General features: G+C 42.0%; 1 long non-coding RNA gene across 1 annotated transcript in view; it reads left to right on the top strand.

The window, feature by feature from the left end:
* The first annotated feature begins 706 nt into the window (after window positions 1-706).
* Window positions 707-27,762, top strand: part of LOC138825762 (uncharacterized) — a 137,793-nt gene continuing 110,737 nt past the window's right edge. Inside the window, exon 1 of the long non-coding RNA XR_011371507.1 lies at window positions 707-818. This is a non-coding gene — a long non-coding RNA (uncharacterized lncRNA). The remainder of the gene's footprint in view (window positions 819-27,762) is intronic.

The raw sequence follows: 27,762 nt of genomic DNA, 5'->3' as shown, positions 1-27,762 counted from the left end.
TAATCACAAGCACTCCCAATAAAATATCACTAAGTGACCTTTCTTGATAGGGATGCTTTTCGTTCTCCCACTGAGTGTGGAGAAAGCATCTTCAAGAACACTTTGCCATCTTTATTGATTGGCTCAGGCAATCTAAGTAAAAGCAGAGTGCTTGCTATGCAAATAAACCTTCTAGACAAAGCTTCCAGACAAGTCTCCAGTCTCCCCAGGCAGCTTGCCATCCCAGGCCCCTCCCACCTGGGACTCTGAGAGCCGCTGGTAAAACGGTCTTCTATTTGCATGTTATTTGCATGTTTCTCCCTCTAGTTTCAGTCTATTTCTCCCAGATTGAGAGAAACACAATTAAAGGCAGGAAAGCGGGTGGGGGGGGGAGCGGGTGGAGGGGGATAGATTTTGTTTGCTGGGCTTTCCTTTTCACAGACTCTTTTTTTGGAAACCGCAGCCTCAGAACAGAGGTTCCTGGGGGCTTTAAGAACATCAATCAGTTTCGCAGCTGGAGGCTGAGGCTTTCCTCAGGGAAGACTTTTTACATAAAACAGATTGTACTTTGTCCTTGCCAGGGCAGACAAAGGTTTAAATTAAATATGCAGCAAGCTCCAGCTGGCTGCTTGCCACAGCCCCGGAGAGGGAGGAAGGGAGACTCTGTCCTCACTCCCCAGCTTTTCTCAGTAGCTATTTCTCTTTCCCATTTCTGTTATTACAGGGAAGCTGTGTGCTGTTAAGAGACCTGGGCTTGGGGCTGGGCTGTTCTGCCAGTGCCTCTTGTGAGTGGATACAGCTTTGTGGAATCTCTTCTCACATGCAATAAGGAGTTTCAGGTAGACGATCTTTGAAGGTCTTTTCTATATTTAATCTTGTAATTTATTACCAAACTGAGCTGTATGGATTTTTCAACAAATGATTTAGGCCTCATCTAAATGTAATTCATTCTCCCTATTCCTCCTCTCCATTGTCCCCTAGACTTCATTAGCCATATATAAAAGGGGTGGGTAGATGGGGGAACCAGTAGAGTACACTAGTGGTAGTTGACCTTGTATCATAGGTCTGGCATATATTAAGGAATGATAGAGACTGGAGATGAAGATCAAAAAAAGGGTCCATCCTCTCCCCAACTCAAGTCAGTTGTTGCCCTGGAATGAGGGGGCTCTGGGACAGCCAGTTATTTTTCTTTTATAAAAGTTCCAAAGTTTTCAATATTGGCAATTAATTAAAAAGAAAAAGTTGGAGAGTCACAAAATAGATAAACCAGACGGTGGTCTGAATTCAACCAAAAGATCAGTTTGCCAGGTTTTCACGGACCTTAATAAAATTAGGATTTCTGTCTCCTGTATCTAAAACTGCTTAGAGAAGCATTTAAAAATGTGTTGTAGCCAGGCATGGTGTGGCTCTTACCTATAAGCCTAGTACTGGGGAGTCTGAGACGGAAAGATCTGGAGTTCAAGACCAACCTGGCCAAAATTGATAATATCTCAAAAACAAAATATAAATTGGCTGGAGGTGTGGCTCAAGTGGTAAGAGCACTTGCCTAGCACATGAAGCCTTGGGTCAATCCTCAGCACCCCCAAAGGCTGTGGCTATGAGGGTTGGAACCTTAGTAGGTCCTTAAGTCATATTTTTCATTGTAGAAAGGTTATACTGGAGGGTAAATTTCAGGAAAATAACTAGACCCATATTTCCAAATCAAATCATGGCCTAGAACTTAATGATTTTGTTCTTGTGTTGGTTAAAAACAACGTATAATTTCTACTTCCGTGCTGAGGAATTGATTTCATGCTATTCGTCTGGTGGGAGAAAGCAGCTATAATGAAGGGCATATAGATTTGAACTTCAGAAGCCTATTTTGTATTCTGCAGAGTTTTAGGCTCCAGGCCCAAACTCCTGGAATTCTGTATGTCAGAGGACTAATGGCTACATGCCAAATAAAGAGACAATAATGTTAAAGGACAGAAAAAGGAATTATATGATGTGGGAAGAAGCAAAGTATGCACTTCAGCCTGTCGGCAGCCAGCATCAGAGCATAGACTTGAGCTTGAGCTCTAATTAGACGAAGGACTAGGGAAAGGGAAAGAGAGGTATGACTCAATCATAGTTATTAAACAGTCCCAGTCACAGATATATCCCAATGGTCATAGATTGTGGCAGGTTGTCTGACAGATTCATTAAGGTCTAGTTTCTGATGATAGGGTAGAGGAGTCCAATACATAGTTCCTTGGTATTTGAGAAAGCAGTATACAAGCTACTTATATCCTGAGTAGCTAGGATTACAGGTGTGAGCCACCAGCAGCCAGCTCCTTTTCCTTTATTAACCTGTCCTTGGTTTTAGATTCTCCAGGCATGAATCTAACAACGATAAGGAAAAGAAATCTTTCCTCTCCAACATTGATTTAGAATTTAAAAATGCATTTTATTGGGCATCTACCCAGAATATTACAAGCGAGAACACAGTAAAGACACTTGCACATCCATGTTTATGATCATTCAAGTTACGGAAATAGTCCAAATGCCCTACAAGAGATGAGCGGATCAAGATAATATGATCCATATATACAGTGGAATTTTGCTCATCTATCAGAAAGAATAATATGCTCTTTGCAGGGAAACAGATGGATCTAGAAAAAATTCGGTTAAGTGAAATAAGTCAGGCTCAGAGAGACAAAGGCACATGTTTTCTCTCATATGTGGAAGTTATGATCTAAAAGATAAATGCATATGATACCATAGACAGAGTCATATGCATATGCACACAAACAAACTACTAACTGATCAGGGAGGAGTCCAATAGTGTAAGTCCTTTGAACAGCTAACAGATGGTTTAACAAGACTATCAGGAGGCTGAAACCTGTTGAGGATGAGGCCAGTAGGACTGGACAGGGTGGAGGGAGTGGGCCAAGGAGCACCAGAATGGAAAGAGGAGGGACCAGGAAATGCAGTCATTATAGTCAATGTGCATTATGTAAAAATTGAACTATTTAACTTGAGAGTAAGGACAGGATGGAGAAAGATGGGAGAGAATGAAGGAAGGGGTGACAGTTGGTCAAGATGGAATTGAAACCCCTTTGTACAAGTCCTTAATAAAAGTAAACTTAAAAAATACATCTTTTACTTTTCAGCATTCACTTACAGAATAAATTGAAGGGCATGTGTAAGTGCAGTTTTCCTACAAACGAGGAAATCTCTAAAATATTTACCCCATGAGTTGGCGCAGCTAATGTTAGGGTCAGAACAAACACCAGCTGTAAACAACTGTTCCAGACTTACTGGTTCTTTTTAACAATGAGTTGCAATGGTGCAATTATCATCACTAGCATAATTACAGTATGGGAAGCTCGAAAGCATTTTGATTGCTGTATTAGTTGTGTAATTAACCACTGGCTGCTCCAATAAACCAATGCTGAAATCTCAGGGGTCTTACACAACAACGGATCATTTCTTGCTTACATAAAGCGATATCGTTGGCAGGGATTCTCCTTTGCTCAGAGATCCCAGACTGCTCCATCTGGGTTGTTGCCATATGAACACAGGGTTTTCAAAATCTTTGCCAAGGCTTGGGACCTCAAGGAAGCCTAGGCTTTCACTGCTCTTGACTTGTAGGTCACCCTTGACATTTTGCTCACCTTCCACTGACCGGAATTAGACATGTGGCGTTGACTCCCCTGGCAGGGAGGGTAGAAAATGTGAGGAAGCACCTCAATTGTTTTATGAGTCTGCAAGTTTAGTACAGACAGCAATTTTCATCCCACATCCTGCTTTTATTTCACTCACGGTGCCTTGTGACCTTTGCTTCGGACCTCATGGCCTCACAGTGACTGACTTCAATGCTCCTTCTCTTGTTAGCTCTATCATACGCTCTCTAGTCTATTTCTGGTTCAAATACCCAAGAGGGACAATCTGATTGGCTTGTTTATCGTCATCGTCTTCGTTTGGGAAGAGTTTTTATTTTCAAGCCATCTGATGTGCTCTGGCTAGCCTATCAGCGGATTGCTCTTGATTATGCACCTCTTATTTTAACTATCTGGGGAAAAGAAAGTTGGGAAATAACTCACAGAGGAATTTGGACATAAAAGGAACAAATAAAGATGATGGAACTATTCTAAACACTTAAAACCATAGCTATCCATGTTGTTACTAAAATTTTCACTGTATCATACTAATTACAAAAAATTTTCAAGATTGTGTGAAAACCTTTCAAGCATATTCAGTCAATGGATTGAGTGCCTGTCATCAATGTTAGTCTATAGAAACTAAAATGTGCAAAATGTAAATGCATTTAGTTATTTACTTATTAATTAGTCTTTGTTTATAATAGGACTTGAACTTGAGGCCTTTCTGGGAAAGCAATTATGCTTGAAATATACCCCTAGACCCAATAATTAAATTTAATTCCTACTTTATGATTTTATGAGTAGAAGAAACTTGGTTTTGCTGAATTTGAGCCTCCTTTTTACTTTCCCACAGTTATCTTTAAGATTCAAAGGATCTATGTCATTAAGGGATATGGTTCTGACTTTCAGGAGACACTCACTGGTAGAGATCACTTTTTTTTTTTTTTTGCCAGTCCGGGGGCTTGAACTCTGGGTCTGGGCACTGTCCCTGAGCTTCTTTTGCTCAAGGCTAACACTCTACCACTTGAGCCACAGCACCACTTCCACTTTTTCTGCTTATGTGGTGCTGAGGAATTGAACCCAGGGCCTCATGCATGCGAGGCAAGCACTCTACCACCAAGCCACATTCCCAGCCCAGATCACTACTTCTTGACAGATAATGATGTTTTCTCTCTTTCCTTTTATTTTTACCTGGGCATAGGCAGCCTGGTAGCTCTTTTTCCAAGCCTTTGGGAAATTAGTGTGGACATATATCTAATTTGTGTCATGTGTCAAATTATAGACCAAGAGTTCAAATAACACCCAGTAGCCTTCTGATTTGGTCTTTTGGAATGAGGATGTGATGATGGCTAGCAGCTTTGCTTCTGCCCAGGCATGTGGGCAAGAACTTGGGCCCACTGTGTTCCCAAGGACCACCTAAACCTTCTGCTAGAACAAGACATCCACATTTCTCCATCTGTACTCAGGTTGAGGCAATTTCAAGATGAGACATTCACCCCACTAAAATAAGGACTGGTTGTTGTTCTGTCAGGAAGAATGTGGGAAAAGTCTTCATTTAAGGAGATCGGGTAAACAAATACCATGGTCCAGATAAAATGTTGGTTAGCCGAAATGTATTAAACTGGGCAGGTGGAAAGAGAAATGGAGTCTAGCCTGCGGAATGGGCCAGATGGAAAGCAGATGTGAAAATTGAGCTCCCAAGCTGTTCTTGAGCATGTAAAATTTGAACAATGCTCTGAAAAAAGAGACAGCCTGTCAATAGGGTCTACCAAAAAAAGGGAGAGAGCCAATCAACAGAATCAGTAGCCCCCAAATCCCTGCAGTAGCAGCAAGCAGGGCCAAACTCCCCTCCTCCATGCCTCCTTCGGGTATCCTCACAAACCTTTGTTTTTTCTTTAAAAAGAAACACAGGAAGAAGCTGGATTACCAGCTGACGTGGACTCCCTGGTGGAGCAGAACAGCTTTAGACACTGCACCCTACTATCTTCAACTTTTCTCTGAGACAAACAGCATTCCATCCCCTTGAAGGCTAGCAGCTCTTCTGATCTTTTTGCAAACAGCTGAACTCATATCCTGCAGGATACGCCCACTTTCCCGGGATAGTCCCAGCTGTGCCCACCCTCTGATGACCACGCCTCTTCCTGTCGGCTGCTTCTGTGTCTTGTTCATGTGGTGCTCCATGTGTTGGCCACGTTCTTAGGCTTCTTCAGCAGGGCCACCGTGAGAAACCCTGAGCTCAGTGTGCATTTCTGGCATCCATCTGCTGCTGCCATACCACACTGTGGCTTTGGGAACTTGTGTGGCACTCTTAGGGGACCATCTGCCTCAACATAAGCACATTTTCCTTCCACTGCTGTACTTAACTGGTCACCACACCAGGAATGAGACGGTCCTTCAACATCCAGTCTATCTGGAGTGAGGCTAAAATATTCTGCTTGAAAAGCCCCCAGTGTACATGGGCATTTAATTTTATTCCTTTCTCAGAGCTCAACCATTCCTTCTCAGGAATCCATTTATACTTTTACTTCTCTTTCAAATCTCCTTGATTTTCACCATGTCAAAACTCTTTTGGGGTCCTGGAATTAGAGAATGCTATGCCCAAATATATTAGATTTTCTGCTAAGGCTTTTGTCTTCACTATCTGGGCATAAATTTACATTTTTTGTTTTTTGTTTTCTGTTGTGTCATCCCCCCCCACCCCCCCAGGCAGTTAGGACAGAATCCTTCATGTGGTAATGGTGGTGTTGGTGATAACCAGATAATGTAAATGGTCAGATATATGAATTGGCCATTTAACCAGCAGCCAACATTGATGACTACATGTCCTTCCAGTGGTTTCTTAGGTCAATAAATAGTGCTTTGTCATGGTTGACTGGAAAGTTGACTGGCTCCTGGTTTGGAAGGTTTGTGGTCTAGTTCCAGCTGATTCTTGCTGTTTGGAAGTGTACCTTCTCTGTCAATAGTAAAGCGCAACTCTAAGCGATACTGTGCTCCCTTATCTGTGGACTTTGAGTCTGTTGATTGTGTTTCACGCTTCACTTTTTGCTATATGTTTCCATAGATGTTGTAGGATACAGGGAACACATGAACAAATAAAAATAGTTCATGTTTATATAGTATTTCTAGTCACCAAGAATTATTCCAGTACTGCATGTATATACGAATTTACTTTTGACTCATATATTTATAAGATGCATTATGAAATACAGTACAAAGTAGAGACAGGATTTTAAACTTACACAACCTAGTTCCAAGGTCCCCATTCTTAATTATTAAGCTAGACAACTTCATATAATTGAGAATAATTAGAGAGAAAGGAATGAGAAATGTACTGTAATTATGGGGGGAGCATTCCCTAGTTTAAAGTAGCAATCTGTGAAAAGTAAACTCTACTCAACTCTGTTATAAATTACCCCAAATTTCAAATTAGGAATAGCTGAATGAATGCTAATAGCATAGCAATTAAACTATTTTTTTTAAAAGTCATTTAGCTATCAGATTTTATAAAAAGGAATACATTAATCTTGATCGAATAATAGACACTTCAAAAATGGGTTTGGCAAGTTTGTCAACAAATAAACAGTCAAGCTAGGACATGATAAAGTAGTTTATGCTCTTAAAACACACACGCACACACACTCTCCATACACCAAACCAAATCCAATAAAACAACAACAAAAAATAGGTTTGGGTCATAAATCAACACTGTAACTTAATCTTATTTCAAATTGGAAATAATAAAATCAATAAAAATTTCCTTAGCTTTTTTGCTAAACACATTATAAGTATTTTAACATGGGGCCAAACTGTGGAAGAGAACTGTAATTGCAAGACAAAACTCTACCACCATCTAGTGCCAGCCAGCAGTATTGCAGCAAGGTTGCTTTTCAGTCTCTTATTTTGGCAGCCATCCTGTTTACTTCAGTATAAACTAACACTCTCAGGTGGCTCCATTTGACTCCTTTATTGGCGACATTTGATATTGCATGATTTCAAAATAACTCATTTTGTGACATTTCTCACTTTGCTTAGCTTCGGATGATAGACATAGGAAAATCCTGATGTCTTTTTTTTGTGCTGGTACTGGGGCTTGCACTCAGGGTCTAGGCATAGTCCCTGCGCTTTTTTTTTAAACTTAGGCTGGCCCTCTACCGGTTGAGCCACAGCTCTACTTGCGGCTTTTGGTGGATAATTGGTCGATAAGAGTCACATGGAATTTTCTGAGTGGGCTGGTTTGGAATCACAAGGTCAGCCTCCTGAGTAGCTAGGATGACAGACAGTGAGCCAGAGAGGCTGGGGGTTTGATACTGTTAAATGATCATGAGATGATACTTTAGGTATTCAAAAGCACATAATGACTCATATCCAGTATTTACATACCTGCCATGTCATGTATTCATGGCTGTGTAACCACTCTCAAGAAGCATGTAGAGCCAAGCAGAAAAGTTCCCATCTCACAGGGCCTCTGAGGGTCTGGAAGGAGCATAGCTATCTGGGAACCCTGGCTGAGGAGGGTACAGGGAGGGTGGGGTGGGGCCGGGCCACAGTCATCAACTGTGGCTAGGGGGAGAATCTGTTTCCAAACTCACTCACATGGTTAGCAGATTTCAGATTGTGTTTGTTTGCTGTTAACTCTGTGATCATTTGGGTGGTCATGGAGGGCAAGATCCCAGATTCTTGGCCACAAAGAATTGAGTCACACACACACACACACACACACACACACACACACACACACACACACACACACACACACACACACACACACACACACGAGAGGAGGAGAGAGGGGAGCAGAGGGGAGAAGGAGGAAGGGAAATGGAAGGGCAAGGAAGAAATGACCATTTCCCTGTCCTCTTTCAGGAAATGAGAGTTGAAGACTCAAAATGGCAGCTGTCATCTGCTGCCTTCATTCTTTCTGAGCTGCGGGAATGTTTATGGTTGTCTAGCAACCTCCAAGCCTTAAGCAATGGTTCTGGGTAACCAACATGGGTGTTACCCATTATTCTACAATATGGAGATGTTTCTGAGTCTACCCAAAACAGATGGAAAAATAGATGAGTTCTCAAGCCGGCTTCCTTTTCTCAGATAAGCTCATCTTACCCAGCAGTCACAGAGAGTTGCCGTGTTTTAACAATTTCAAAGGAGAGGACGGTTTTAGGACTGCCCAGAGGTGTCTCAGATTTTATAATTTAGCATTTAAAGGAGGGTAGGGAAGGAGGGTGGGAAAGGGGAGGGAGGAATGGGGGAGGGAATGAGTGGCAGAGGGGTGGGAGAGAAGCTTTGCTGCTTTGTGAGTTGTAGCTTGGCTTCAACTTCTGAGTGTGGCTCTTTTTATGTTTATTAAAAAGAATAGAGCCCAGCGCTGGTGACTCATGCCTGTAATCCTAGCCACTCAGGAGGCTGAGATTTTAGGGTCCTGTTTCAAAGCCAGTTTGGGTAGTAAGGCCTGTGAGACTCTTGCCTCCCATAAACTACAAATAAATAAACCAATCCCCCCTCCCCAAAAAAAACAAACCCAAGGACCCTCCTCCCTCCCCCAAACCCAGCTAGAAGTGGAACTCTGGCTCCAGTGATAGAGTGCTATCCTTGAGCAAAAAAAGCTCAGGGACAGTGCTCAGATCTTTACTTCAAGCCACAAGACCAGCACAAATTTTAAAAAAATGAAAAGAGAGGGGCTGGGAAGGTGGCTCAGTGGTAGAGCGCTTGCCTTGCATGCATGAAGCCCTGGGTTCGATTCCTCAGCACCACATAAGAAAAATGAAAAGAGAAGGAAATAATACAATTTTCCTCTCCTACCACAGCTCCAATCCTCAACCTAAACGGTCTTTTCATCATTTTTTTTTCTCCTCCAAAAAAGTAGGGAGTGGTTGGGGAAAGGAGGAAAGAGAAGCTAGGAGAGAGGAGAGAAGTTTAAAACAACCTAATCCTATATTATTGATCCTGGGCCCCTGTTTGGGGGAGGGGAATGAACAGGAGTGCCACTTTGGTGTGGTTTAGAACAGGAAGAATCTGGAGATCTGACTGCTACACTCCCCCTCAATCTTAGTTAAATAGTAACATTTTGTCCTATTTGTGGGTCTGCTTTCAGCCATTAGTATAGCCCAGGGCTGTTGTTCCTGGACTCTTTCCAGTTTCTCTTTTGTATTTTTTTTCTTTCATTGATTTGTAAGGTTTTTTCATGCACACATATTGCAAAGAAGTTACCTCAGTGTATAATTTGCCTTTCAACTTTTTAAAGAATTTTTTATATAAAAGGCCTTAAATACTAACAAACTCCTATCTATCTCTCTTTCTTTTTAGAATGTGTCATTGAAAGAAACTCTTTCCAACCCAAAGATCACAGCCATATATCTTCCATCTTTTCTGAAAATGAAAGAGATTTCTTTTTAAATGTCTGGGCCTTTAATCTATGTGCAGTTTATTTTTATGTATGGAAGGAGGAAGGAATTCCCACTTCTTTTGGAATATATGGAGAAAGCAATTTTCTAGCACTATTTATTAAATAATCTATATTTCTCCCACTGATTTATAATAAAATTCTGTCATAGATCAAATTTTCATATATGTGTAAAGTCTCTGTCTGAGTCCTTTATTCTCTTATTGCTTTAATTTTTTCCTCTGAGTCAATACCAGTCTTAATTACTATAGATTTTTATTAAGTCATAATAGAGTAATAATAGAGTAAATCCTTCTTCCACTTCTAAATCTTTTTTCTTTTCTTGTAAAATTGTTACTTAGCCATTGCATAGTCTATATACATTTTGTCGAGATTCAAAAACATCTGTTAAAAATTTGATTGAGATTGTGTTATATTTGCAGGTTAGTTTATGGGGAATTTTATATCTCTTTGAACTTGAGTTTTCGTGTTTATGAATATGATGTAGTCCCTCATTTATTCTGGTCTACCTTCATATCTTTTGTGTCATGGCTAGGCCAATCATCTGAAAACCTCTGTAACCATGTCAGGAAGTCCTTTGTTTTATTTATTTATTTATTTATTTATTTTTGTGCCGGTCCTGGGGCTTGAACTCAGGGCCTGGGCACTGCCCCTGAGTTTCTTTTGTTCACGACTAGCTTTCTACCATCTGAACCTCAGTTCCTCTTCCAGCTTTTTCTTCTTCTTCTTCTTCTTCTTTTTTTTTTTTTGTGAATAAGTAGAGATAAGAGTCTCACATACATTTTTGTCTGGGTTGGCTTCGAACAGTGATCCTCAGATCTCAGCCTCCTGAGTAGCTAGGATTACAGGTGTGAGCCACTGTGCCTGGTACCCTTTGGTTTTTAAGCTGTACACTTAGAAATTCTAAGCATAAAATTCAGATATTAAAGATGACTGAGGCAATTCCAAGGATACTATATTGTTATAAAGGTTGAGCTGGACTTTAGTGATAAAGTACAACCTCTAGGGCTTTTAGAGAATAAAATTCCAAAGGACATCAGATCTAGACTCCTTTGCCCTGGATACTATTGTGAAAACTAAAGGTATCAGAGATCCATGTGGTCTTCATCTTTCTCCAATACTTCTCATTCCTTTCTTCTACTTAGTTACTGTTTCTCCCCTCCCACCCTCCCTCCCTCCTTCTTTCCCTCCCTCCTTCTCTTTCTCTCTTCTCCCTTTCCCTAGCTCCATCTCATGCTAGTACCTTCACTTTCTCATTTTGGTCCCCCCCTCATCCCCATTTCTCTCTTTGGTTTCAATACTGGCCATTGCTCTAGGGCATCTTGCTCTCAGGACCTCTTGCTCTCCTTTGGCTTTTTTCTACTCAAAGCTGGTGCTCTGCCATTTGAGCCATACTTCCTCATTTTGAATTCTGCTGAGTAATTGGAGAAAAGAGTTTTATGGATCTTTCTGACCAATCTGGCTTTGAAGCTCGAGCCTCAGATCTCCGCCTCCTGAATAGCTGGGATTACAGGTGTGAGTCTCCAGCACCCAGCAGTGTGTTCGTTTTTGCTTACCTATTCATTAACTTACAGCAGTAGGTCTGCAGAGATCATGGAAGTGATTTGTATCCATTTAGACCTGAGTATTTTGAAGGGGTGTCTAAAGATTTCACAGAGGTAGTTCTAATAATTACTGAGGATTTTGAAGAGGAAAATAAGGTTGGGAAATCAGTGTTGACTGCTTCAACTCTTTTTAAACTTCAGCTCCATTGGCTAAGAAGACCTGCTCAGTCTTTACTTTCTGTAGTTTCTATTATGAAAACAATTACTACCTCAGTATATTAGACTATAACTGTAACAGGTGCCTAAAAGCTGCTTTTGCTGGCCCCACAAATTAATCTGGAACCAGGTAAAAGCAAGTTATACCAGATAATTTTTTTTAGTTGGGTCAGTCATGGGACCTGAGCTCTGGGCCTGGGCGCTGTTCCTCAGCTCTTCAGCTCAAGGCTAGAGCTCTACCACTGAGCCAACTTCCCAGCCCCCAGATGCCCATTTTGTAAGTATGTTCCTAGACAGGAGCTTTTCTGTCCTGCTGTCACCTTGCCTCCATGTTGGAATGAATGCAGGAAGGAGTGGGTCAACTGCCATATGTCAGTGACTCAACATAGCCTCACATGACCTATCTCAAGACTATGGACTCTCAGATGACCTAACACTCCATTGACCCTCATAGACCATCTCATCTCTAAGTGTATCTGTGATTTGAACTGTTTTAACTATTTCACCCCTAATTCTCCCTATTTAACCTAAGGCAACTATTTGTACCCCAACCATGGCTGAGGAGGACCATAGTGCTGTTTGTCCGTGTCATCTGTGTAACAGCTCTCTTTTCTCCATCCCTCATGATGTCTCTTTATTTGGTGTATAGTGATAAGGGGCGAGACCTGACATATGAAATTCCTGGCGTTTGAGCCTAGGATAAAAAACCTCCTGTTTCATGATTTGAAATAAACTTTGAAAATATCTTTCTCATTCTGGAGATGTGACATACCTCTGTTCCCTGTCTCTTGTGAGTGACGGACTGCAAACATGATTGACCTGTCCTTTTCCATGCCAAGAATTGCCTTTTATGCCAGGACTGGGGGTGCAGGGCTTTATTTTATTAAGGAAGATGGTGTTTTTCCTTTCAGAGGGACAAAAACAATATCAGATTCCTGTCATATTTTTTCACATTTATTTTTTTTAACGTGCACTGTTCAAGTATGTGTGTTTATTTTCTAATCACCAAAGAAATTTTAGAAAGTCTGCGAAGGCAGAGATAAGAAAAAAAAATACCCAGAAACCTAAAACTTAGAAATAATCATTACAATGATGTAGAAACATAAACTATTTGGGATCCATATTTTCATTTTCACTAAAAACCTATTGTGAAACTCCCTCCTTTTTTCTTTTATTTATTTATTTTTGTTGGTCGTGGGGCTTGAACTCTGGGCCTGGGTGCTGTCCCTCAGCTTTTCAGCTCAAGCTAGTGCTCTACCACTTGAGCCACAGCACCACTTCTGGTTTTCTGAGTGGTTTATTGGAGATAAGAGCCTCACGGATTTTCCTGCCTGGTCTGGCTTTGAACTTTGATCCTCAGAGCTCAGCCTCCTGAGTAGCTAGGATTATAGGCGAGGGCCATCAGCATCCAGCTCTTTTTTTTTTTTTTTTTTTCTTTTCCAACACTAGGAATTGAACTCAGGGCGTGGTGCTTGCTAGGTAAATACTTTGCCACTTAAGCTATACTTCCAGTTTTTTCGCTTTTAGTTTGTTTGATAGTATCTTGAGCTTTTCATCAGGTGGTCTTGAGCAACAATTGCCCTACTTCTGTCTCCTGAGTAGCTGGGATTACAAGCAGACACCACTATATCTGACTGTTTTTTTTTGGGGGGGGGGAGGAAGGGGGAAGGGTCACTAGTGGGGCTAAGACTTGGGGCCTGGGTGCTATCCCCGAGCTTTTCTGCTCAAGGCTAGTATGCTACCACTTTGAGCCACAGCTCCACTTTCAGTTTTCTGGTGGTTAGGTGGAGGTAAGAATCTCATGGACTTTCCTGCCTGGGTTGGTTTTGAACCATGATCCTCAGATCTCAGCCTCCTAAGAAGCTAGGATTACAAGCATGAACTACCAGCATCCAGCATCTGGATTGTTTTTGAGATAGGATTTTGCTAACTTTTACCTGGACTGGCCTTGAATTATAATTCTCCAACTTTTGTCTACGGGTGAGTTGGGATTACAGCCAGGCACAACCAAGCCTGGCCCCTAAAAATTTCAAACATCACCAAGTAAATCTGCTTAAATGTATTATTGAACGCCAAGTCTACTATCTATAGATTTAAGAATCTCTTAGCTCTGTTGCTTCAGTGGGGCTGAAGCTTGATGGAAGGGACTGAACTATAAGTGTTTTGATTTACCTGTCCATTTCATTAAAGTGTCAATTATGTTCCAGGGATATTGCTAAGATCTGGGAGCACAGAGCTGGAAGGATGATTGCTATCTTCATTCTCATCAAGATAGGCTCAAAGGCTGTTGACAGAGATAGTAATGGTAATAGATAAATAAGAATGTCTGCAAAAAGACAGGCAGGAGAAGCTACCCAGTTATACTGCCTTTGAAGCTCCTCTGTCCTGAAAGACATGAGATTTCATGCACGTTCAAGAAGGGAAAACAGGTACATTGATCAATGTACCTTAGAATTAAACTACAAGGCTTTGAAAAAACAAACCAAAATAACAACTATATCTAGGTGGAAAATAAAAAGCATTATCACAGAGCCCTATGACAAGCTCTCTGGTAGCATGATAAATCTAAGCAGGCACATACCTTAAGACCCCTATCAAAGATGAACCCCAGATATTTAGTCCACAGAAACATATCCTTATATTCACTCAATAAGTCAGACACAGAAAATTCACAACGCTGTTCATAATAGCACCAGACTATTATCTAAAATTACCTAAATTACCTAAAGGCCTCCAAAAGAAAATAAGTAGGTGGGTGTTGGTAGCTCATGCCTATAATCCTAGCTACTTAGGAGGTAGAGATTAGGAAGATCAGGGTTTGAGGCTGGTTCAGGTAATGAATATGGGAGACTCCATCTCTGCCAGTGCTAGGCATGGTGGTACATACATGTCCTTCCTGCTGTGTTGGAGCCTGAGATTAGGAGGATTGCGATTCCAGGCTGACCTGGGTAAAAGAATTCAGGAGATTCATCTCAACAGAAAAAGTTGAGTGTAGGATAGTGCTTTTGTCAAACCAGCTACCCTGGAAAGCATCAATAAGAGAATTTCAGTACCAGCTGGCCCAGGAAAAAAAAAGTTAATATGTGAGTCAGTAGGCTCTTGTTCTCTGACAGTATAGAAGTAAGTCCAGGGCTGGGAAGGTAGCTTAGTGGTAGAGTGCTCACCTCTCACGTATGAAGCCCTGGTTTCGATTACTCAGTACCACATACACAGAAAAAGCCAGAAGTGGCACTGTGGTTCAAGTGGTAGAGTGCTAGCCTTGAGCAAAAGAAACTCAGGAACAGTGCCCAGGCCCTGAGTTCAAGGCCCAGGATTGTCAAAAAAAAAAAAAAAAAAAAAAAGAAAAACAAAAACAAAAAGAAATAAGTACAGGAACAGTAAAAAAACTTGAGCAGAAGTTTACTGCAAAGGAAAAGAAAAGCTGTCTGGAAGAAGACACAAGGGGCCAGAACACCTATCCATCTTGGCTGCTTGCAGGGTGCATGGGGTGGGGGAGGTTCGAGGGGGCTAGGGTGGGGTGTCTCCTTTTAGCCCTTCCTCAGGAAATGGTGATGAGGTGGTTAAGGGTTAGTTCTTTCTTTCCCAGGAAGGCCAAGAGCATCTTAGCTGGTTCTGGAAGTCTGGTAGGTAAGGTCAGGGGAACAGGTACGCTTTCAGGAGTGATGAATGACTGAACCTCTGGGGAATGGACCAGCACAGCTTTCATAAGTTCAGTAAGACCACTGATGTAAGCTTTTACTACCACCAAGGTCACTGTCTGGGGCTTAAAAAATTTTTTTTTTAACCATCAAAACTCAGACATTGCTGGGCACCACTGGCTCACATCTGTAATCCTAGCTACTCGGGAGGCTAAGGATCAAGGTTCAAAATCAGCTCAGGCAGGAAAGTCCATGAGACTCTAATCTCCAAATAACCACCAGGAAACCAGAAGTGGTGCTGTAGCTCAAAATGGTGGTACACTAGTCCTGAGCAAGAGTCCAGGGATAGTGCCTAGAACTCGAGTTCAAGCCCCAATGCCGATTCCCCCACCAAAAAAGAAAAAGAAATTGAGACCTTATCTCAAAAATATCTCAAAATATATATCACGTGTCATGGTCCACATGATATAGTACCTGCCTACCATGTATAAAGCCCTAGGTTCAAACCCAAGTATCACACACAGACAGACAGACACACATGCACAGACAGACACACGCACACACAAAGTAGAATAAATCAGTTTATGAAGTATTGATTCAATGATATCCTATATAACAATGATAAGGAAGGATACACACTTACATGCAATCATACAGATAAGTCTTCCAAATATATTAAGGTAAATATTAAATCAAACAGGGTCATCAATGTGAGTGGCTTATGCGAATAGCCCTCCCTAGCAGTAAGCCATAAAGGTGGGTATTGTCTGTAGAAACTTTAAAATGGTAATAAAACTGAGTAAAAAATTAGATTTTCTTTTTTCTTTTTATTCCATTAGATGATGTAAGTCTCCCACAGTGTCGTGTTACATGCTCTTTTCTGCTGGGTCACACCCACATTCACCATTTCCCCATCCCATCCATCACTGGAGGGAAGGAAGCCAACCACGAAAGAGCCCATGCCATCTGATTCCAGTTACATGAAGCACAAAACCAGGCAACATTTGTTCCCTCTGTTGCTTGTTTTGGTCAGAATGGGTTATTAACCCTCTGAGGTGGTGACTGGAAATGTAGCACCTAGAGAGTCTAGATGCTATACATGGCTGCTGGTTATAAGGGTGTGAGAAAACTCAATGAGCTAGATTCTTTTGGCTCAGGTTTCTATCCCAGCCCCTTGCTTACTTCCCAACAAAGCACCCTCATTGGCTTTCAAGACCCGAAAAGGCAGATTAGCAATAATCAGTGGCTTCCTTTACACACCCCCTGTGGCATCTTACCATCTCCAAGTGGCTTGCTACCTTCAAAGTGGCTTGCTACCTTCCAACCGCCTGGCATCCTCTTCACGGAAGGAATTTTGGTAAAGAGATCATTGGATTGCACTTCCCGTGTGTTCACCTGGCCTCTTCACCTGGCTCAGTGTGCAGCAGCTGGGTTGCTAGTAGGTTTTTGAGAAAAGGGGTTCAAAATCCTAGGTAGAGAGAGGACAAGCAGAGATGAAGGTGTTTCGCGTGATCTGTGCAGTTCTGCGATAAACTGTGACCTGGAAACGAAAGAGGAACACCACAGCTGCATAGTTTTCTTTGTGGCTTCACTTCCTGGGAACTTCTGGTGGGGACAGCAAACATACTAGTAGGTAGGGGAGCTGACAACAGGCCTGGAAAACTTTGTAGGCAATAAACCTTACCCAAGAGTGCATCCCTGAGGATGTAATGTGGTAGACTACTGGGGTGAGGAGGGTGTGGACATATAGCATCAGGTATTCTTATCACGTACTGACAACTTGTTCTTTCTTCCTTTTTTTGGATTAATTGGAGATAAGAATCTCCGCTGGCAGGCTGCTGGTGGCTCATTTCTCTAATCTTAGCTACTCAGGAGGCTGAGATCTGAGGACTGTAGTTCAAAGCTAGCCTGGCAGAAAAGTCCTCATGAGACTCTGATCTCTAATTAACCACTCAAAAATTGGAAGTGGCACTTGGCTCAAAATGGTACAGCGCTAACCTTGAGCAAAAGAGCTCAGGGACAGTGTCCAGAGCCTGAGTTCAAGCCCATGACCGACAAAAGAAAAAAGTCTTCTCTGGCTGGGCTGGTTTTGAACTATTATCCATTATCCTCAGATCTCAACCTCCTGAATAACAAGGATTGCAGGCATGAGCTACTGATAACCTCATACAACCTTGGACTTTCCTCATCTAGGAAATAGAAATGGTAATGTTTATTACCTAGGCTGAAAAGATTAAGTAGGATAGTATGTGTGAGGCTTAGGGTGGCTATCAATATACAATATGAAGCATTACATATGAAATATCCTTGGCAATATGACCCTGTTTATAGAGTGGTATAGTGTTTAGACATACAAGTCACATATGTTTCCATGTGCCTTGAGTGGCCATGAAATTAAGTGACTTTAATAGAGGAAAACTACAGTAAACATTATGTTGTATGTGGGGGGGACCACTTATTTATTATCACTACATGACAGATAGCATCTGGATCATTTTCTCATGGCAGATGTTGGCCAAATTAACTTTGAAAACAGAGAATTCATGTAGGGCATTTCTGTTAGCACAATGAATGCAAGTAGGACAGGTGCAGATGCATTTCTCAAAACAACATTAAGCCATTTGCAGCCAAGTGGAAAACCATGGTGACTGCATACATTCTTCCAATTCGCCAAAAGCACTCAGGAAATGTCAATAAACCATCTCTTCATGGAAAAAGAAAATCATCTAGAAATGATCTGAAATGTGAAAAGAACTTCAAAAGTTTAACGAGGGAGTGTTACAAAAATCCATTGTTCGGGGCTGGGAAGGTGGCTCAATGGTAGAGCGCTTGCCTTGCATGCCTGAGGCCCTGGGTTCGATTCCTCAGCACCACATAAGCAAAATGAAAAAAGCCGGAAGTGGCGCTGTGGCTCAAGTGGTAGAGCGCTAGCCTTGAGCTGAAGAGCTGAGGGACAGCGCCCAGGCCCAGAGTTCAGGCCCCACAACTGGACCCCCCCAAAAAAAAATAAAGTCACAAGTTCATTCTAACTTTCCTGTAGCAAATTGTCTATCACAGTCTATAACATATAACAGTATACACATACATATACACCATACATGTGATCAGCAGCATGGGGATATTTAGTAGTGGTTCGACCAGATGAGTGGGAGTTCTTTGTTTCTTTTTTTTTTTTTTCTTATGTGGTACTGAGGAATTGAACCCAGGGCCTCGAGCATGCAAGGCAAGCGCTCTACCACTGAGCCACCTTGCCAGCCCCAGTTCTTTGTTTCTTAAGTCCTGTTAGTTTTGTCGTATCCCCTAACATTTTGGATTTATCATCCACTTATCAGGGAGACCATGTACCGTTTGTCTCTTTGCTCTTGGCTTACCTCGCTCAACATGATTCCTTCTAGCTCCATCCATTTCCCTGCAAATGCCATTATTTTGTCATTTCTAATGGCTGCATAATACTCCATTGTGTATAGATACCACAATTTTGGATCCATTCACCTGTGGTGGGGCATCTGGGTTGTTTCCATATAACAAGGCAGCTTTTTTGTCCTATTATTGATGCTCCTATCATACTCTTCCTAACAAAATGAAAACATGCTCATTTTCTTCTGTGCTTACCAATAAAGAATACAAAAGTACTTGTAGCATGATTCATGAAATCAGTGCTTGTTTTAACTAGCTTTTTTTTTTTTGTTGTTGTTGGTTGTGTGGCTTGAACTCTGTGCCTGAGTGCTGTCCCTGAGCTCTTCAGCTCAAGGCTAGTGCTTTACCACTTTGAGCCACAGTGCCACTTCCAGTTTTCTGGTGGGTAATGGGAGATAAGCGTCTCATGGACTTTTCTGCCTGGGCTGGCTTTGAACAGCAATTCTCAGATCTCAGCCTCCTGAGTAGCTAGGATAACAGGTGTGAGCCACTGGTGCCCAGCTTAATTAGCATTTTTGGGGCAGTATGGAGTTAAACTCAGGGCCTTTTGCAGATATTCTACCACTTGAGCCACATTCTAAAATCTCTTCTCTCATTTGTTATTTTTTTCTTTTCCTTCCTTCTTTCTTTCCCTCCCTCCCTCCCTCCCTCCCTCCCTCCCTCCCTCCTTTCTCTCTCTTTCTTCTTTCCTTCCTTCCTTCCTTCCTTCCTTCCTTCCTTCCTTCCTTCCTTCCTTTTTTCGTTTGGATCCTGGAGCTAGGTCTGAGTGCTGTCCCTAAGCTTTTTTGCTCAAGGCAAACACTCTATCACATGAGCCACAGCTTTACTCTTGGCTCTTTTGGTGCTTAACTGGAGGTAAAAGTCTCACAGACTTTCCTGTCCAGGTTAGCTTTGAACCATGCACCTCTCAGATCTCAGACTCTTGAGTAGCTAGGATTACAGGTGTGAACCCACCAGCATCTGGCTTATTTTATAAATATAAATGTTAAATTATCTTTAAGTAGTTGTACAAAGGTGTTTAAATTCAACACGTTAGTTTATGGGGACAATGCAACTTGATTATGTCACCCCTCCATCATTGTTCATACCACTGGTTATTTTCAAAGTAGAGTCTCATTTTGTGCCCAGGTTGGCCTGGACTCTGATCTTCCTACTTGGACCTTCCTGTGTCTCAAAGGATGACTGGTACGTGCCATTGTGTAGCACCATTATATTTCTGCGGTTAGTGGAATACTAGGAATTACCCAGCCATTGATTAAGATAAGAATCTTATAAACTTCATTTTTTGCCTAGGCTAGCCTCAAACTTCAGACCTTACCATCTCTGCTTCCCAAGTAGCTAGGATACAAACTTAAGCTACCATGCCCAGCTTAATTTGCAATTCTTTTTTTTGTGTGTGTGTCAGTGATGGGGCTTAAAGTCAGGGATTGGGTGTTATCCCTGAGCTTTTCTGCTCAAGGCTAGTGTTCTACTACTTTGAGCCACAGCTCCACTTCTGGTTTTCTGGTGGTTAATAGGAGGTAAGAGTCTCATGGATTTTCCTGCCCAGGTTGGTTTTGAACCATGACCCTCAGATCTCAGTCTTTTGAATAGCTAGGGTTATAGATGTGAACCACCAGCTCCCCTATCTTTAAAAAAAGGTAAGTTTTGACAAGGCTATTGAACCTTTGCTAGCAGAATTAAAACTAGTACCTCAGATTGCTTGATTTTCAGATCACTGTCTTTCTTTCTTTTCTTTCTTTCTTTCTTTCTTTCTTTCTTTCTTTCTTTCTTTCTTTCTTTCTCTCTCTCTCTCTCTCTCTCTCTCTCTTTCTTTCTTATTTTATTTTAGTTTTTTTATTGTTAATTGTGAAGGTGATATACACAGGAGTTACAGTTATATAAGTCAGTTAAAGAGTACATTTTTTCAGTTTGTTTTGTCAGTCATGGGGTTGAACTCAGGGCCTGGGCGCTGTATCTGAGCTCTTTTGTTCAAGGCTAGTGCTCTACTACTTTGAGCCACAGCTCCACTTCTGGTTTTCTGGTGGTTAATAGGAGATGAGAGTCTCACAAACCTTACTGCCTAAGCTCACTTCGAACTGTACTCCTCAGCTCTCCAGTCTCTGGAGTAACTAGGATTACAGGTGTGAGCCACCCGAGCTCAGCAAGAATGTATTTATTCTTGAACAATGTCCCTTCCTTCCTCCCTGCCCCCCAGTGTTTCCCTCCCATCCCTACATACGAATTGTATAGGGCATTTTCAACATAGTGATCATTGCCTTTTCTAGGTCATTGTTCTTCCCATGAAAAGAAGCCTACTCTTCTAGAATGTGGCCCCTAAAGTTAACCAGTCTGGATTCAAATCTCAGCCCTGCCACTGTCTAGTTCTGTGACATTTAACTTCTGAGAAGAGAGAGTTAATAAGTGAACTTCTCCATACCCTATTTTCCTCATTTATAAAATGGAGATGTGAAAATAAACCCTCTTCCTCATGGTTAAATTAGTTAATTTATGTGAAGTGCTTAGAACAGTGAGTAGCAAGTGGGAAGGGCCAAGGGGGTAACAGCCCTTGCTGAATGTCTCACTGCCCTACACCACCGACCTTCTTATGTGGCGTGTTTCTAACCACAGAGCTCAGCTGCCTTTAAAGCTGGAGTTGGGTGAGTGGTTTGGGAGCTAGTAAGGACATCCCCTAAAGGTGGATAGGGGTGCTGAGCAGGATGTGGAACTTCTCAGAAGGTCCGTGCCCGGGACAGGTACAGAACAACGCAGTTCATGTTCTGCACAGAAGCTCCCCTGCTTATGAACTTTCAGAGACACAAATCAAGTTGAGAAGCGGAGAGGAAGCACATCTGTTGTCTGCATCCTCAACCATCTGTGGTTCCTTAGATTTATCTACAGATTTCCTTAAAATTCTTTCGGAACCTAACCTATGTACAAGCAGAAAAGTGTGTTGGTCACCCGTAGAAAGAGACATGGCATTGAGCTAGGTTTTGTGCTTTATTCTAATCAGAGGTACTTTCCTTTTTTTAAAGTTTGTTTACAGAGGCATACATGGAACCTGTTGTTTTTGTTTTTGAAATTGCTTGTATTTCATTTTATTTATTTATTCACTTACTTCTATGCCTGTACTGGGACTTGAACTCAGGACCTCATACTATATGCCTTATCTTTTTTTATTTTTTATTTTGTTCAAAGCCAAGCCACAGCTACATTAACAACATTTTGCTGGTTAATTGGAGATACGAATTTCATGGACTTTTTTTTTGGAGGGAGGGGGTTGGCTTTGAACTGTAAACCTGAGACCTCAGATTCCTTAGTAGATGGGATTGCTGACCCTGCTGAAGTTTTCTGGACTGTCTTCTATCTTGAGCTGCTATGATTCTCCTTTCCGACTGGATTATTAGCTATGCAAAGAAAAGGGCTATGTTTCCTTCATTTCCCGTCCAGCATAGTATCTACCACCTTGTTTTCTTAAAGCAGATGCTGCAAAACATTTTTGAGATTCATTTCTTTTCAAGGCTAGCACTCTACCACTTTGAGCCACAGTGCTACTTCCAGTTTTCTGGTGGGTAACGGGAGATAAGCATCTCATGGACTTTTCTGCCTGGACTGGCTTTGAACAGCGATCCTCAGATCTCAGCCTCCTGAGTAGCTAGGATTACAATCATGAGCTACCAGCACCCGGTTGAAATCCATTTCTTATGAACACTTTGCAAGAATATATTTCTTCTTCAGTTGGGACAAGAATGATCTTATTTTCCTTTAGTTTTTTTGCCCCTTGGTAAGTTACAGTACATTTGGTGTATAGATGATATATTTGACCTTCTTACATGGGCCTGCTACTTGTTCATTTACCTTTTGCTTTTAGTCTATAATAGAATTAAGCTGTCAAAACAGCAAAAAGCCCAGGGTGTCATCTGAGTCTGCTTTCCTATCTGCTATTCCTGACGAATACATTGAAGCATTTTGCACATCTGTTTTCCTCCTTTCCTCTGTGGTAAGACATTTTCCTAGCTCTGCTTTAGATTTTTCCCATTCCAGTTTTGAAATTTCCACAAGAGGGATTTGGCCACTTGGTGAACTGCAAATCTCCAATCCCCTGCTTGATGTCAGGGTCAGCTTCAGCTATGAGATCTCTGGTAATCTATCAGGTTTTCTGAGCTCCTTTTTTTTTTTTTTGTAACCACCAGATGGGCAGGCTTCTTTGCCTTTCTTCTTTCCCAGTATTTCATGGTTATAACATCCACCCCGGGGAAGCCGTCCATCTTGTGTGATGCGTGGGTTTTGATTTGGACTCCGCCTCTACGCAGCTGTGACTGTTGCAGTTTGAATCATAGGGCTCCAGAGCAGGGAATGTTTTTTTTCTTCTTTTTCTCTTGTTTTTGCCCATTTTTCATCTTTATTCGCTCCCCTCTCTTCCCTGACATTGTTTCAGCTATAGTTTTTTAATCCAACTATTCTGTCTCTTTAAAATAAAGCCAATTTTGCCCATTTCTTTCTGGCTCTCTTTTCTATTTGGCAATGTGGAGACTGCCACAGCTCTTGACAGTTGCTATTCAATATGTCATTACTCAGCCTTGGAAGTAATTTTAGAATGATGTGTGCCCCTGTCTGCAGAACACGGTGTCCTAACAGGGGTATATCTGAAGGTGGGAATGACCCAAGGAAAAAGTCTGTGACATTCGTACAATGCCTTACAGTTTCCAAAGGACCTTTATGGATGTGATCTTGCTCAGTGCACACAGTAAGCCCAGGAGGCTGGCAAGTTGTAAAAATATATGTTTAAAAGCCAAAGAACTTGGGCTAGTATGTGGTTCAGCAGGAGTGCCAGTCTAGCAAGTGTGAGGCCCTGAGTTCAAACCCTAGTACTACCATAGACACACAAAAACATAAAGTGAGAGAACTTGATGATCAAAAGACTGAGTATGGCCAGGCACTGGTGGCTCACGCCTGTAATCTTAGCTACTCAGGAGGTGGAGATATGAGGATTGTTGTTCAAAGCCAGCTGGCAGGAAAGTCTGTGAGACTCTTATCTCCAATTAACCACCAGGAAAACTGGGCGTGGAGCTGTGGCTAGATTACTAGCATTGAACAAAAAAACTCAGGGATAGCACCCAGGCCCCAGTTAGAACCCCATGACCAATGCAAAAAAAGTTGAGTGCTTTCTTAAAGTGTTATCCAGTTAGAAGGTGATTAAGCCAGATTTGAACTAATGTCTCTCCAGTACTCTTTTTTTTGGGGGTGGGGGAGTTGGTCATGGGGCTTGAGCTTGGGGTCTGGGTGCTGTCCCTGAGCTCTTTTGCTTAAGGCTAGTACTCTACCACTTTGAGCCACAGTGCCACTTACGCTTTTCTGGTGGTGAAGTGGAAGTAAAAGTCTCATGGACTTTCCTGCTCTGGGTGGCTTTGAACCCTGATCCTCAGATCCTAGCCTCTCGAGGAGCTAGGATTATAGGTGTGAGCTGCCAGTATCTGGCTCTCTAGTACTCTTGATTCTATAGATTCCTCCATTCTAATATCAATTCAGTGTCAGGCTAGGATAGATCCTGTAGGTTGTAGGTACTTTGGATCCAGGAACTCAGACAATGTTGGTGGTATCTACTGTTTCTTCTCTGTTTACTTCCTTCTGTTTTTACGACTAGTGCTGTGCCTCCAATTTGGCTCTTTTGTAGTTAATTGTAGATAAGAGTCTCTTGGCTAAGTCTTCCCCAGGCTAGCTTGGAACTGAAATCCTAAGATCTCAGCCTTCTGAGTAGCTAGGATGACAGGTGTGAGTCACCAGTGCCTAGCTTGACAACCATTTTCTGCATTTACCTTGTAAATACTTTAGGTTTTCTAGACTAGATAGTCCCTGTTGCAAGTATATAACTCTGTGTGGAAGTGTGAAAACTACCATAGATAAATAGCAGGTAGATGCTACATTAAATGAATGGGCGTGGCTGTGGTCCAACAGAAAAGTTAGTGTTCAATTGAATCTGACAGTGGTCAAGTTTGGCCCATAGGCTATACCTTAATGAGTTTTAGTCTAGGAAGATACATTATTCCTATGGTAGTTTGGTCAGAATGGGTGACTGTAGGCTCAGATTGAGTCAACTCCATTTGAAATTAAGTAGGAGAGTGAGGCCTTTCTGGAATAAAAATGCTACTAATTAGATGCTCCTCATGCCTACTGTATTGACTCCAGCTAACATATAATAAAATTGTATTGGAGGCTAAGAGGTTGAAAATGTAATGAAGGCAAGTGGCTTCTTTAACAAAATGAAATAGCAACCTATTGTGTTCTAGTGGTAAGATCATTGTGACTTCTCAGACTAGGAAGCTGGGGCTGAGACTGCTGTGTGGCTTCATCACCACCTTGCACTGAAATAGCTGTAGTCATTTACCTCAGACCTCACTTTTTGAGGAGACTCCCAAAGGAACTGACCCCTGGTGCAAGGATGAAAGGAAGAAAAAGAGAATGCACCTGGAAGTTCTAAAGAGGTTGTATATACAGATGGGTGGGATTTGTGTGTGTGTGTGTGTGTGTGTGTGTGTGTGTGTGTGTGTGTGTGTGTGAGTGCGCGTGCGCTGGTCCAGGGGCTTGAACTCAGAGCCTGGGTGTTGTCCCTGAGCTTTTTGTTAAAGGCTAGCATTCTATCACTTGAGCTACAGCTCTACTTCTGGCTTTTCTGGCGGGAGGAGGGGAGAGAGGAGGGGTGTAATTAATTGAAGATAAGAGTCTCATAGACTTTCCTGCCTAGGCTGGCTTCAAAACACAATCCTGATTTCAGCCTCCTGAGTAGCCAGATGACAGAAATGAGCCACCTGTGCCCAGGGGAAAAATGCTATTTTGACAGGTGGCTTTAGGAAAAAATGGCCTCTGTGGATGGGAAATGGATCAATTGGCTTTTGATAGTGGAAAACAAGGACTGGAAGGAATGATCTGGAAGTAAGCATCTGGGGAGATGTTCAAGCCCTTTGTTTTGACTCTCAAAGGAGGAGGCGATTCCATGTGATGTGCAGGGTACACATACTGTCTCTTCAGTCACCGCTTCCAACACCAAGTCCCACATAAAACACGACTCTCCATTTGCTGACTTCTTAGCCATGCAAGGGTGCACATTAGGGGTGTTTTCATTGAAGGATGATGCTTAAGAGATGTTAATTTTAACCTGACTTTCCTTCGCCACCAACGCTGAAGAGCTGAGAAGTGGGTGGCAGACACTGATTTACTGCAGGGCTGGAAATGTTTTTTGCTATGTGATCCAAGAGGAAATAAGAAAGAAGAAGATGGCTGAAAGCTCAGCCTCCCATTGGCCCTGGCTGCTCCTCCCGGCTTCCTCTGGTTGCTGGGCAAACATCTCATCTCTCGGATCTTTCAGGTCAACTCTCGTGCTGTGAATCCTGACTCTTCAATATTTCTTCCTTAGCGTGGAGCATTAAAAAAATATTTTCTTCTATTTTTAGAGGAAGTAACTCATCCCAGGACAAGAATGATGACATTATAGAAAACAAAAATCAATGTATTTCCTGAACCTTCTCCGGTTAACATATAGATTCTATATTTCTCTGTGTTTCTTGCTCCCTCTACTGTTCAAACTTCGGTTTACTCTGGGTCTTTTCATATTTTGAAGTCTATTGTATAAAAGGTGGCTTTCCTTTTTGACACCAATGGAATTACTGTCATTTTTCAGATAGGGTCTCAAATTTTCCACAGGCTGGCCTGGGACCAAGATCTTCTTATCTAGGTCACCTGCATGGTTGGGATTAGAGTTGTGGATTACCATGCCCTGTTTATTAGGAGAAGATGTCATTAACTTCCTATTCAGCTAGCCTGGAACCCAATCCTCCTAATCTTCATCTCTCAAGTAGCTAGGATTATAGTCCTGAGCTATCACATCTGGCTTCTGATGCTTCTTCTCCTCCTCTTCTTCCGCCTTAGCTACTGCTGCCTCCTCCTCTTCTTCCTCCTCTTCTTCCTCTTCCTCTTCCTCCTCTTCTGCCCCCTCCTCTTCCTTCTCTTCTCTCTGTCTGTCTGTCTGTCTCTCATATTGGTACTGGGGGGCTTGAATTTAGGATCTGGGCATTGTCCCTTAGCTTTTTTTGCTCAAGACTGGTACCATACCATACCTTCACCTCTTGCTTTTTGGTGGTTAATTGGAGAAGAGAGTCTCAGAGGTTTTTTTTATATTCTGCCTGGCTGGTTTTTGAAAAACTGTGAACCTCAGATCTCAGATTTCAGGCTCCTCGTTTGCTAGGATTATAGGCATGAGCCACCAGCATTTGGCACATTTGGCTACTTGAGGCTATTTTCTGTGCCACTTTAAAGTAGTCTTTATCCTCATCTCATCTGCCTGAGGAAGTGCTATTTTTGTAGGGCGTGCAGTTGGATTTCTAACGGCAGTGATTCCCTCTTGGGGAAATTAGAGCATTTGGCTCTGAGAGGAGAATGTCTGACTTCAGTGTGACAGAGTAAGCCAGGCTTGGCAGGCTGGCAGATGGCTGAGGCAGGTTGGGGGGAGGGAGAGGAAGATTAGCTGTTCCCCACTGCCATCTGCATGACCTTTCTAACCAGGGATTTCTTCTCTTTCTTCACATCCCTTCTTGCCAATAGCGCAGGGCCAAGGCCAACACTGTGTATGGACAGTCTAGGTTTTAAAATTGTAGGAGATGAGTTTCTCCAGCTTCTGCTATTAATGAGATTTGTTCAACATCTTTTACCACATTAAGCGTCAGAGTTAAGAAACAATAGTTACGATTTGGAAATAGGACAAGATGGATAATATCTGCTGAGCAGGGCTGGGGTGGAGCTGATTGTAAGCTTTGCATATACATGGACTTGAGTTTTATTCTCAGCAATCCTAAAAAAATCACATGGGACAATGGTTTAGCAGGTCTCTGCAAGGAATGCTTAATTTCCCAGGCAGGAAAATAAACTCACTCATTCCTATTAAAAATTTCAAACATTGTGAAGTCAACTACTAA

The sequence above is a fragment of the Dipodomys merriami genome, unplaced genomic scaffold (genome assembly GCF_024711535.1).
Source record: "Dipodomys merriami isolate MVZ:Mamm:240054 unplaced genomic scaffold, mDipMer1.0.p SCAF_14, whole genome shotgun sequence".
Classification (NCBI taxonomy): Eukaryota; Metazoa; Chordata; class Mammalia; order Rodentia; family Heteromyidae; genus Dipodomys; species Dipodomys merriami.
Note: the sequence above shows the minus strand (reverse complement) of the source record. Positions and strands in the feature narration are given on the sequence as shown.